This window comes from Panthera uncia, chromosome B4 (genome assembly GCF_023721935.1).
Source record: "Panthera uncia isolate 11264 chromosome B4, Puncia_PCG_1.0, whole genome shotgun sequence".
Lineage (NCBI taxonomy): Eukaryota > Metazoa > Chordata > Mammalia > Carnivora > Felidae > Panthera > Panthera uncia.
The window spans coordinates 65,633,610-65,646,369 of NC_064809.1; the positions used below are offsets into that span (position 1 = coordinate 65,633,610).

Sequence of the window (12,760 nt, forward strand, 5' to 3'; positions counted from 1 at the left end):
GCCCGCTGATGGATGAATGGAGACAGAAACGTGGTGTGTGCAAACACACCACACATACATAGAGGAATATGATTCAGCATTAAAACAGAAGGGATTTTTGCCATTTGTAATCACAAAAATGGACCTTGAGGGCATTATGCTAAACGAAATAAGTCAGAGAAAGATGAATACCATATGATCTGATATGTACGATCAAAACAAAAAAAAACCTGAGCTCATAGGTACAGAGAACAGATCTGTGCTTGTAGGGGCACAGAGTTTGGGGTGTTGAAATGGGTTAAAAGGTACAAATCTACAGTTACAAAATAAGTCATCAGATATAATATACAGCATGGCGACTATAGTTAATACTGTACCACATGACTGAAAGCTAAGAGAGTAGGTCTTAAATGTTCTCATGACAACAGACATTTGCAAATAATATAAGGTGACGGATGTTTAATACTAAATCATGTTGTACACCTGAAACTAATAAGTTATAGGTCAAATATACCTCAATCAAAAAACACATTGTATTTTATACCCACTTCATACAAGTCAGACATGATTTCTAGTTAGTTCTTGAAAGCCGCAGTAACACTTTAAGACTACTGAGTGTCAGTAAGTTGTGGTAGAAAGACCTTAGAATTTGTAGTCAGGGCAAGATTCAAATCTTGAAACCAGATATTTTTTAAAAAAAAAGAAAGAGAGGGAGAAAAAGAAACAAAAAAAACAAACAAGTGTGAGTGGGGGAGGGGAAAGAGAGGGAGAGAGAATCCCAAGCAGGTTCCATGCTGCCAGGGAAAAAAAGCCCAACATGGGGCTTGATCCCACGACCATGAGATCGGGACCTGAGTCAGGATCAAGAGTCACACCGACTGAGCCAACCAGATTCTTTTTTTTTTTTTTTTTTTTTATAAAATGGGGATAATGCCTTACAGGTAATTTTAAGGATCAGAAGGGTCATTTGTAAAGAAGTGATAGCATAGATGTGAGCAGAGAACAATGCTTACATCTGATTCCAACTAACACTTTCCCTTCCTGCTAGGTGCCCTTACTTATGTCTCTGTCACTCCCTGATGACTTTGCCTCCTAGTTCTATTGTGAAGCAAAGTCTCCGCTGGTCTTAGACTGACTCCCAAGGTAAAGAGTTGTAAGTTCAACTTAATTAAAACTGGAATTTCCCAAAAAGACATAACCAGTCTCAAAAACATTCTTGCTTCCATTGTCATTTTTAGACTAGTATTCCACCTCTATCAACCTCTGTGTTTGAACCTTAACATCTAAGCCCTGTCCTTGCTGTCATAACCCTGACCTCTGTCATAACCCTCCACCTTGTCTTCATGATTTGGGTGCCTGGTCAGTCATATTCTCCACCTCCTCACATCCTCTGCCACAAGCATTTATTTTTTACTTCTGGCCCATACTTTTGGCTTCATAGTTCTTTAGCTTCTGAAACTGCAGAGAGAGCACTCCGTAGTTTGCTTGATTTGGAACTATTTTACTTTAAGTTCTCAGAGCATTCCTTTTCTGATAACAAGCATTTTGTTTCTTCATTTCCTGTAATTTCCTCCACACCCCCCAAAAAATATTTAGATTTTAAACTCTTCTTAGTATTCACTTACTTTCATCACTGGGTGGGTATAGACCATGCCAATACTCTTTGTTGGCCTCTAGAATCCATCTTTCTTTTATCCATGCTTACCTGCTATTCTATTTCAGTTTCCAGCCCTGTGCAGTGGGAATTTAACTGCCTTCAATAACCACTGGGCAGGGGCACCTGGGTGGCTCAGTCGGTTAAGTGTCCGACTTCAGCTCAGGTCACGATCTCGCAGTCTGTGAGTTCGAGCCCCTCGTCGGGCCCTGGGCTGATGGCTCAGAGCCTGGAGCCTGCTTCCGATTCTGTGTCTCCCTCTCTCTCTGCCCCTCCCCCGTTTATGCTCTGTCTCTGTCTCAAAAATAAATAAAAAACGTTGAAAAAAAAAATTAAAAAAAAAAAAAACACTGGGCAAAATTATGGAACCATGCTGCTTTGTTCTATTAAAAGTTCATGCTAGGGACGCCTGGGTGGCTCAGTCGGTTAAGCACTGGACTTCAGCTCAGGTCATGATCTCATGGTTTGTGGGTTTGAGCCCTGCATCGGGCTCTGTGCTGGCAGCTCAGAGCCTGGAGCCTGCTTTGGTTTCTGTGTCTCCCTCTTTTTTTGCCCATCCCCTGCTCACCCTCTGTCTCTCCCTCTCTATCTCAAAAATAAACATCTTTTAAAGTCTTCTCTACTGAATTCTCTGCTTCAGAGTAGACATTCAATAAACTTTGGTCAACTGTTGCTTCCATTAATTAAAATATTTAGTACTATCTTCTAGTACTGACATTTTTTCCTCTGCTTTCCCACTATGAATTTGGGTCCTTCTTTAAGAAGAAAACTGAACCTACTGAACCTCTGTTTTTCTATATTTTCTTTCAGTTTCTTTCAGTTCTTTTCCCACCTCCATTGGTAACATGTCTCTTCCCTTTTCTAAGGACCTGCACCTTCTTCTTCTTTGCCTTCTGTCTCCTCTGGGGTCACATTCCATCAGCAGTCTGTCTCTTTCCACCATTTTGTTTCTTCTGACTTGAACCTTCCCTTCTATTTACAACACACAAGATCACTGCTACTCAGTTGTTCAAACCCTCTCATATTACTACTACTAGTTCATCTGCCTTTATAGAGAAGTTTATACTGGTGAATTCTACATCCTCACTCCCCACTCTTATCTTCACAGCCCAGCTCACCCATCCACATCTATGCCAGTGGACTCCTGCTAGGCTCTGTTTTCCTGAATCTGCTCACCCAAAAGTCTGACCCTCAGTCAGTCCCTCCCTCCGTCCTAACCTCCAAATTCCTTTATCCTGCCTTGATTATGAGGTTCTTTGATTACTCTCTGGTGGTATTTGCTGACAACCCTTTTTCTTCTCCTTCCCCTTTGCTTTTACAGTTATATCTCCATCTCTCCATCTTATCTCTCTGATGTATAGGTCTTCATTGCTTTTTTAACTGTATCTCCCTCCCTCAACCGCTAAATATAGGTGTTTTCTAAGGTTCTCTTGTGGGGCCTGTCCTTTCTCTCTTAAACATCTAATTTTATTTTAATTATTTTTTAAAAGAAACGCAGATTGTCACATGCAGTGCCTCATTTGGATGTGTGTGGAGTCTTGGAATCTTGACTACCCTACATTCTCCTATGAATGGACCTTGACAGGTTGTTCAGAGTTTCTAACAGGTGCGCAATTCCCATATACCCTTGATGGAAGAACAGCCCTCCTCTATCCGGAAAGGTCACCCTCTTTGATTGCACGACTATAGGAGGGGTGCACACAGAGCAGTGAGGGAGGAAGGGGATACCGGCCTAGCCAGCCAGATCAGCCAAATCATCCCTGGTGACCAATGGGGTGACAGATGTCACTGCCAGATCACCCTCACACCCTGTCATCTTAGAGATTTATGATCTCCATATGATGCTCCCTGATAGGTTATTCTAGCACTAACTTTTGTCTCCACTAATGGAATCTGGGTATCTGCTGAATATCCACTATTCTTGCAGGCTGTTGGAACATTCAATGTGATGATGCATACTGAGGGCTTAGCACACTGCGTGGCAGGCAGTGTATGCCAGTGCCTCTCATGACATGCCTGTTTTCGATAATACCACCATCCTTTGAGTTGAAATGGGTTAAACTCTTGCAGTTAATCTTCAATGTTTTCTTTCCCATCTCTCTTTAAATCCTCTATACTGTGAAGTCCAAGTAACGAAGAGTGGCGAAGACTATGAGCTCTGAGACTGGCATCCTATGTTCAAACCTAAGTTGGGACATCCAGATTTGAAGCTGGGATGTATGTGAGCTAGGAACTTTTAAAAGCCTGTGTCCTCATCTGTGAAATAAGGATTCTCCTGACAGCCACCTCAAATAGTTATTTTGAGGCTTACATGAGATAATGGATGCAAAGACCTTCACGTGGTATGGGTAAGAATTCACGATTATACTCCTAGACATGGTTTCTTGAATCTGACTCTTCTTTTCTATTTGCATCAAGACCACCCTAATTCAGACTCTGAGTGTGTGTCTCCTCACCTGCATGCATCTCTACAGCAGACTCTAGAGTGGCCTCCCCATGATCTGTTTCCTGATGTTCATGCACTCCTCAAGTCCTCTCTCAGTGTGGGAGTGACCTGTGACTTCTTTCTAATGGAATGTGCCAAAAGTGACAGGACACATGTGACTAAGTATGTAAGGACTGTGCTGCTTCGCTGAAGTCTCTCCCTCTCTTGCAGGTACAGATGCCACCCATTCACCTGTCTGAAATTCTTTCTTCTCAATGCATTTTCATTTTCCTCATTTACGTCATTATCACAGAAGGGCTCTATGTTGTCCTATCTGAAGAGCCTCTCTTTTTTACTGTCCTGGACTCTCCTCCGAGGCAGCGCAGTGCAAAGGTTAAGGGCACAGGGTCTAGAGTCAGGCCGCATGGTTTTGTACCTCAGTTCTGTTACTTACCAGGTGTATAACCTTGGGCAAGTTGCTTAGCCTCTTTGTACCTCAGTTTTCTAATCTGTAAAATAAAAGTCCCTAAGAAACTCGTTATGAAGATTACACACAGTTGATAACTGTGTGGCACAAAGAAAGTGATTTAAGTGTTTGCCAAAAGAATAGCCAGTTTTGTACCCCCCACCCCTGTTTTCTTAAATCCCAACCTCTAGTTCATATTAGTATTCTCTACGGACATAAACGAAGCCTTTGCACTAAACTGTGAGTAGAAAACAGCAGCAGAGATCTCCTGATCAATAATCCTTCACCTTCATTTCCCACCAATAGTCTTTTGAGTTCTGAAGATCTTAAAATGAGAAAATAAGAGAGGGGATGAGGAGAGAGAGGAAAGGAGAAAAGATAAGCATGCAGGTTGCCGGGGAGGGAAATGCTTACAAATACTCAAATCACTAAAAAATCACTGAAAAATTCTATTCACTATTTCATCCATTATTATCAAAGTTATTTGCATGATCTGTTTTTCTGGAACAATGGGCAGTAGCAAATTCAGCGTGGGCTCTGTGCAAGGTCTGATGTAGCTTTTCACCATTTGGCCGTGCATGTGTATGTGTGTAAAAAGGCGAGTGACTCCCTGTAATCCTGGTGCTGATTTTAGGAAACCACTGCAGGCTCTGACTTGGCAGTTACACACTCAGATACGTAGACAGCTAATGACTAAGACTGTGACATCATCTGACCTTTAAAATACAAACACTAGAAATCCCAACTAAAAGATAAAAATGTATATTCCAAATGCTATTGCAAAATACCCTCATGTTTTCCTGGCTGAGCAAGTGCCGGTGGAAGAACATAACGCTCCAGAGAAAGAACAAAAAATACTTTGACATCAGTGTGTGGGTTGGGATTAGAAAGAGTCATGCACTCTGATGGGACACCTCACCACATTCTACAGCAAAACCAGGAAATGGACTACAATAACAGGAGCTGCGCAGAGGCCACTGCAGTGGACAGAGCAGCAGAATCCTGTGAGCAGGTGAAACAGGTCTGACTTTGCCAGACTCTGAGAACTAACTGGTACCAAGAGCATGACTAGACTGACACCTGATACATAGACTGCATAAACGATGGGTTCGCTGTTCCAGCCATGGGACCCACAGTGCTTCCTTTAATGACGCATCTAGAAATGAACACCTCTCTTGGAAGGTAGAACAATTCTCCCTTGCCTACTCGACACCCACTCTAAAACCAGTTCAGATGTATAGAGCTACTTCTGCCTGTTTGGTGTGTGTATGTTGCCTCTCCATCAGATATCCAAAGAAATAACCAAAGGAACTAAGTGGTGCAACTGCTTTGCCACAGTTAACCATAAGCAACTCACTCCATGCTTTCTCTACAGCACACTCTTTCTGTATTGCTCCTTTATTCACTGTGATGAAACGAACTGCTTCATGTTCACACATGGGGGGGGTGCGAGAAAATACAAACCTGTATTTGAATCGCAAAACTTCAAATCTTTTTACCCAATCCTAATCACTGAGAAACCTAGAGAACTTTGTCTCCTTCCCAGATTTTACTAAAAGATGTAGGATTTTGGAGAAGAGAAGCAAAAGCTCACTGTGGTTTGCCTTGACACATCTACCATTCTTCTACAGGGTTTATCACACATTCTTTCCTTGCTGGTTCACTACTGAGCAGTGGGAGTGAAGAAGCATGATGCCGTCTCCAGTTTCTGATGTAGGTCTGTGATTTCTTTGAAGAACATCATTAAGCTATCATCTCAAAACAAAGTGGACAACCCTGAGAGTTAACATTAATAGTTTTATAGGAATTTATAATCTGGTTCTACAGGGATAGTCTGAGCATGGTGGTAGAAGGGTACCTAGAAAAGGATGGAGTATCTCCCCTTCGCTCTTGTCTGAGAAGAAATAAACACAATGCCAATCACTCAGAGGGCCAGGATGATGTCAATTTACAAGCAACCCAATCCGTGAGAAATTTTAACTTTCAGGCATCCCACCAAAGCAACAGGAAAACTTACTGTTAAAAACTTGACTCATTACTTTTCACTTTGATTTTTGTGTACTAGCATAATTCCTACATAATAATCCAATATGAAATCAACTTCTGTTAAGGGTGGCAACACAGCCTTTAAATTCTAACACACGTATAGTTGAGTAATTTTAGAAAAGTATGGTTCCCTAGCTTGCAATATGTAGACCAGGTTGAAGATCTTGGCCTTACATGATTTTCCATTGTCTAGCCTTTTATTTTTCCTGTTTTTGTTTCACAATTTTCCTGCAGAGGACTGTCACATAAAGGCAAGTTGAAAAAAATAATCGATTATCTTTTGTTATCATTTTCTGATGAAAAGAAAACCTTTAAACTTTTTGAGATGAATCACAGATATGGGCAAATTTCAATAGCATTAGATATTTGGAGCTCAAAGTCTCTTTTTAAATGAATGAGTAAAGTTTTATTTGTATATAAAACATGGCATCTAGGCCATTTACCAGTATGTTGGCTAACTTATATACCCTAAGTATGGGAAACAGATGGACAGAATAAGAGTGTTACCAAATGAAAATAATATTTAAAGTCATACAGATGCAGTGACATTGGTGTAGTCTCTAATTCTAGTAAGAATTTAAATTGATATAATTTCCTTTTGGAATGAAATCTGGAATGAAATATTCTTAGGAAATTTTCTAAATGGAAATACCTGCTGAAAGATACTTCACTATACTTTTATTTACCAGGAGCTTAACACAGATGAGTAATTAGAAACAACAAAAATATTTGCAATGAAGGGTAGTTAAGTCAATTAAGGTACAACGTGACTGTAGAGAATAATGTAGGCATTAAAATAACTATTAAAAGTAAGCTGAGCTAAATTACAAAGGTGGGTTTGAAGATTAAGTCTTAGATCTAACGTAGGTTACTTTCATTTTGATACCAAATTGGCAAACGGACAGTACAATGAATGTCTGCACAATCAAAAACAGAAATAAGTGGATGTGGTTCCTCTGTTGGCTCTCTGGTTCCTCCCAGACTTGTGCCCTGAAGTTCTGTTGCCGATGTAGAGAACCTGCCAGGTCAGAAGAGCCCTGAACTCCACCATGGGGAGAGTCTACATTAGCGTTCAAGTTTCAACCCCATTTCTGTGTAAGAAAAATTTCCCACTTTTTTACTTCATAAGAAAATACTTCATCATTCCTTTTCTTTTTTTTTTTTCAATATACAAAATTTATTGTCAAATTGGTTTCCATACAACACCCAGTGCTCATCCCAAAAGGTGCCCTCCTCAATACCCATCACCCACCCTCCCCTCCCTCCCACCCCCCATCAACCCTCAGTTTGTTCTTAGTTTTTAAGAGTCTCTTATGCTTTGGCTCTCTCCCACTGTAACCTCTTTTTTTTTTTTTTTCCTTCCCCTCCTCCATGGGTTTCTGTTACGTTTCTCAGGATCCACATAAGAGTGAAACCATATGGTATCTGTCTTTCTTTGTATGGCTTATTTCACTCAGCATCACACTCTCCAGTTCCATCCACGTTGCTACAAAAGGCCATATTTCATTCTTTCTCATTGCCACGTAGTATTCCATTGTGTATATAAACCACAATTTCTTTATCCATTCATCAGTTGATGGACATTTAGGCTCTTTCCATAATTTGGCTATTGTTGAGAGTGCTGCTATAAACATTGGGGTACAAGTGCCCCTATGCATCAGTACTCCTGTATCCCTTGGGTAAATTCCTAGCAGTGCTATTGCTGGGTCATAGGGTAGGTCTAGTTTTAATTTTCTGAGGAACCTCCACACTGCTTTCCAGAGCGGCTGCACCAATTTGCATTCCCACCAACAGTGCAAGAGGGTTCCTGTTTCTCCACATCCTCGCCAGCATCTACAGTCTCCTGATTTCTTCATTTTGGCCACTCTGACTGGCGTGAGGTGATATCTGAGTGTGGTTTTGATTTGTATTTCCCTGATAAGGAGCGACGTTGAACATCTTTTCATGTGCCTGTTGGCCATCCGGATGTCTTCTTTAGAGAAGTGTCTATTCATGTTTTCTGCCCATTTCTTCACTGGGTTATTTGTTTTTCGGGTGTGGAGTTTGGTGAGCTCTTTATAGATTTTAGATACTAGCCCTTTGTCCGATATGTCATTTGCAAATATCTTCTCCCATTCCGTTGGTTGCCTTTTAGTTTTGTTGGTTGTTTCCTTTGCTGTGCAGAAGCTTTTTATCTTCATAAGGTCCCAGTAATTCACTTTTGCTTTTAATTCCCTTGCCTTTGGGGATGTGTCGAGTAAGAGATTGCTACGGCTGAGGTCAGAGAGGTCTTTTCCTGCTTTCTCTTCCAGGGTTTTGATGGTTTCCTGTCTCACATTCAGGTCCTTTATCCATTTTGAGTTTATTTTTGTGAATGGTGTGAGAAAGTGGTCTAGTTTCAACCTTCTACATGTTGCTGTCCAGTTCTCCCAGCACCATTTGTTAAAGAGACTGTCTTTTTTCCACTGGATGTTCTTTCCTGCTTTGTCAAAGATGAGTTGGCCATACTTTTGTGGGTCTAGTTCTGGGGTTTCTATTCTATTCCATTGGTCTATGTGTCTGTTTTTATGCCAATACCATGCTGTCTTGATGATGACAGCTTTGTAGTAGAGGCTAAAGTCTGGGATTGTGATGCCTCCTGCTTTGGTCTTCTTCTTCAAAATTACTTTGGCTATTCGGGGCCTTTTGTGGTTCCATATGAATTTTAGGATTGCTTGTTCTAGCTTCGAGAAGAATGCTGGTGCAATTTTGATTGGGATTGCATTGAATGTGTAGATAGCTTTGGGTAGTATTGACATTTTGACAATATTTATTCTTCCAATCCATGAGCAGGGAATGTCTTTCCATTTCTTTATATCTTCTTCAATTTCCTTCATAAGCTTTCTATAGCTTTCAGCATACAGATCTTTTACATCTTTGGTTAGATTTATTCCTAGGTATTTTATGCTTCTTGGTGCAATTGTGAATGGGATCAGAGTCTTTATTTGTCTTTCTGTTGCTTCATTGTTAGTGTATAAGAATGCAACTGATTTCTGTACATTGATTTTGTATCCTGCAACTTTGCTGAATTCATGTATCAGTTCTAGCAGACTTTTGGTGGAGTCTATCGGATTTTCCATGTATAATATCATGTCATCTGCAAAAAGCGAAAGCTTGACTTCATCTTTGCCAATTTTGATGCCTTTGATTTCCTTTTGTTGTCTGAATGCTGATGCTAGAACTTCCAACTCTATGTTAAACAACAGCGGTGAGAGTGGGCATCCCTGTCGTGTTCTTGATCTCAGGGAAAAAGCTCTCAGTTTTTCCCCATTGAGGATGATGTTAGCTGTGGGCTTTTCATAAATGGCTTTGATGATGTTTAACTGTGTTCCTTCTATCCCGACTTTCTCAAGGGTTTTTATTAAGAAACGGTGCTGGATTTTGTCAAAGGCCTTTTCTGCATCGATTGACAGGATCATATGGTTCTTATCTTTTCTTTATTAATGTGATGTATCACGTTGATTGATTTGCAAATGTTGAACCAGCCCTGCATCCCAGGAATGAATCCCACTTGATCATGGTGAATAATTCTTTTTATATGCTGTTGAATTCGATTTGCTAGTATCTTATTGAGAATTGTTGCATCCATATTCATCAGGGATATTGGCCTGTAGTTCTCTTTTTTTAGGAGAAAAAAACGTTTTTAAACGTCTGGGAGAACTCCCCTGGGAAGCCATCTGGTCCTGGACTCTTATTTGTTGGGAGATTTTTGATAACCGATTCAATTTCTTCGCTGGTTATGGGTCTGTTCAAGCTTTCTATTTCCTCCTGATTGAGTTTTGGAAGAGTGTGGGTGTTTAGGAATTTGTCCATTTCTTCCAGGTTGTCCAATTTGTTGGCATATAATTTTTCATAGTATTCCCTGATAATTGCTTGTATCTCTGAGGGATTGGTTGTAATCATTCCATTTTCATTTATGATTTTATCTATTTGGGTCATCTCCCTTTTCTTTTTGAGAAGCCTGGCTAGAGGTTTGTCAATTTTGTTTATTTTTTCAAAAAACCAACTCTTGGTTTTGTTGATCTGCTCTACCATTTTTTTAGATTCTATATTTATTTCTGCTCTGATTTTTATTATTTCTCTTCTTCTGCTGGGTTTAGGCTGCCTTTGCTGTTCTGCTTCTATTTCCTTTAGGTGTGCTGTTAGATTTTGTATTTGGGATTTTTCTTGTTTCTTGAGATAGGCCTGGATTGCAATGTATTTTCCTCTCAGGACTGCCTTCGCTGCATCCCAAAGAGTCTGGATTGTTGTATTTTCATTTTCGTTTGTTTCCATATTTTTTTAAATTTCTTCTCTAATTGCCTGGTTGACCCACTCATTCTTTAGTAGGGTGTTCTTTAACCTCCATGCTTTTGGAGGTTTTCCAGACTTTTTCCTGTGGTTGATTTCAAGCTTCATAGCATTGTGGTCTGAAAGTATGCATGGCATAATTTCAATTCTTGTAAACTTACGAAGGGCTGTTTTGTGACCCAGTATTTGATCTATCTTGGAGAATGTTCCATGTGCACTCGAGAAGAAAGTACATTCTGTTGCTTTGGGATGCAGAGTTCTAAATATATCTGTCAAGTCCATCTGATCCAATGTATCATTCAGGGCCCTTGTTTCTTTATTGACCGTGTGTCTAGATGATCTATCCATTTCTGTAAGTGGGGTGTTAAAGTCCCCTGCAATTACCACATTCTTATCATTAAGGTTGCTTATGTTTATGAGTAATTGTTTTATATATCTGGGGGCTCCGGTATTCGGCGCATAGACATTTATAATTGTTAGCTCTTCCTGATGGATAGACCCTGTAATTATTATATAATGTCCTTCTTCATCTCTTGTTACAGCCTTTAATTTAAAGTCTAGTTTGTCTGATATAAGTATGGCTACTCCAGCTTTCTTTTGGCTTCCAGTAGCATGATAAATAGTTCTCCATCCCCTCACTCTCAATCTAAAGGTGTCCTCAGATCTAAAATGAGTCTCTTGTAGACAGCAAATAGATGGGTCTTGTTTTTTTATCCATTCTGATAGCCTATGTCTTTTGGTTGGCGCATTTAATCCATTTACATTCAGTGTTATTATAGAAAGATACGGGTTTAGAGTCATTGTGATGTCTGTATGATTTATGCTTGTAGTGATGTCTCTGGTACTTTGTCTCACAGGATCCCCCTTAGGATCTCTTGTAGGGCTGGTTTCGTGGTGACAAATTCCTTCAGTTTTTGTTTGTTTGGGAAGACCTTTATCTCTCCTTCTATTCTAAATGACAGACTTGCTGGATAAAGGATTCTCGGCTGCATATTTTGTCTGTTTAGCACACTGAAGATCTCGTGCGAAGCCTTTCTGGCCTGCCAAGTTTCACAAGAGAGATCAGTCACGAGTCTTATAGGTCTCCCTTTATATGTGAGGGCATGTTTATCCCTTGCTGCTTTCAGAATTTTCTCTTTATCCTTGTATTTTGCCAGTTTCACTATGATATGTCGTGCAGAAGATCGATTCAAGTTACGTCTGAAGGGAGTTCTCTGTGCCTCTTGGATTTCAATGCCTTTTTCCTTCCCCAGTTCAGGGAAGTTCTCAGCTATAATTTCTTCAAGTACCCCTTCAGCACCTTTCCCTCTCTCTTCCTCCTCTGGGATACCAATTATGCGTATATTATTTCTTTTTAGTGTATCACTTAGTTCTCTAATTTTCCCCTCATACTCCTGGATTTTTTCATCTCTCTTTTTCTCAGCTTCCTCTTTTTCCATAACTTTATCTTCTAGTTCACCTATTCTCTCCTCTGCCTCTTCAATCCGAGCCGTCGTCGTTTCCATTTTGTTTTGCATTTCGTTTAAAGCGCTTTTCAGCTCCTCGTGACTGTTCCTTAGTCCCTTGATCTCTGTAGCAAGAGATTCTCTGCTGTCCTCTATACTGTTTTCAAGCCCAGCGATTAATTTTATGACTATTATTCTAAATTCACTTTCTGTTATATTATTTAAATCCTTTTTGATCAGTTCATTAGCTGTTGTTATTTTCTGGAGATTCTTCTGAGGGGAATTCTTCCGTTTGGTCATTTTGGATAGTCCCTGGAGTGGTGAGGACCTGCAGGGCACTTCCCCTGTGCTGTGGTGTATAACTGGAGTTGGTGGGCGGGGCCGCAGTCCGACCTGATGTCTGCCCCCAGCCCATCGCTGGGGCCACAGTCAGACTG

General features: G+C 40.4%; 1 protein-coding gene across 5 annotated transcripts in view; it reads right to left on the reverse strand.

Moving 5' to 3' along the window:
- Positions 1-12,760, reverse strand: part of SLC2A13 (solute carrier family 2 member 13) — a 276,180-nt gene that overhangs the window by 17,536 nt on the left and 245,884 nt on the right. The gene's annotated exons all lie outside the window — the stretch shown is intronic.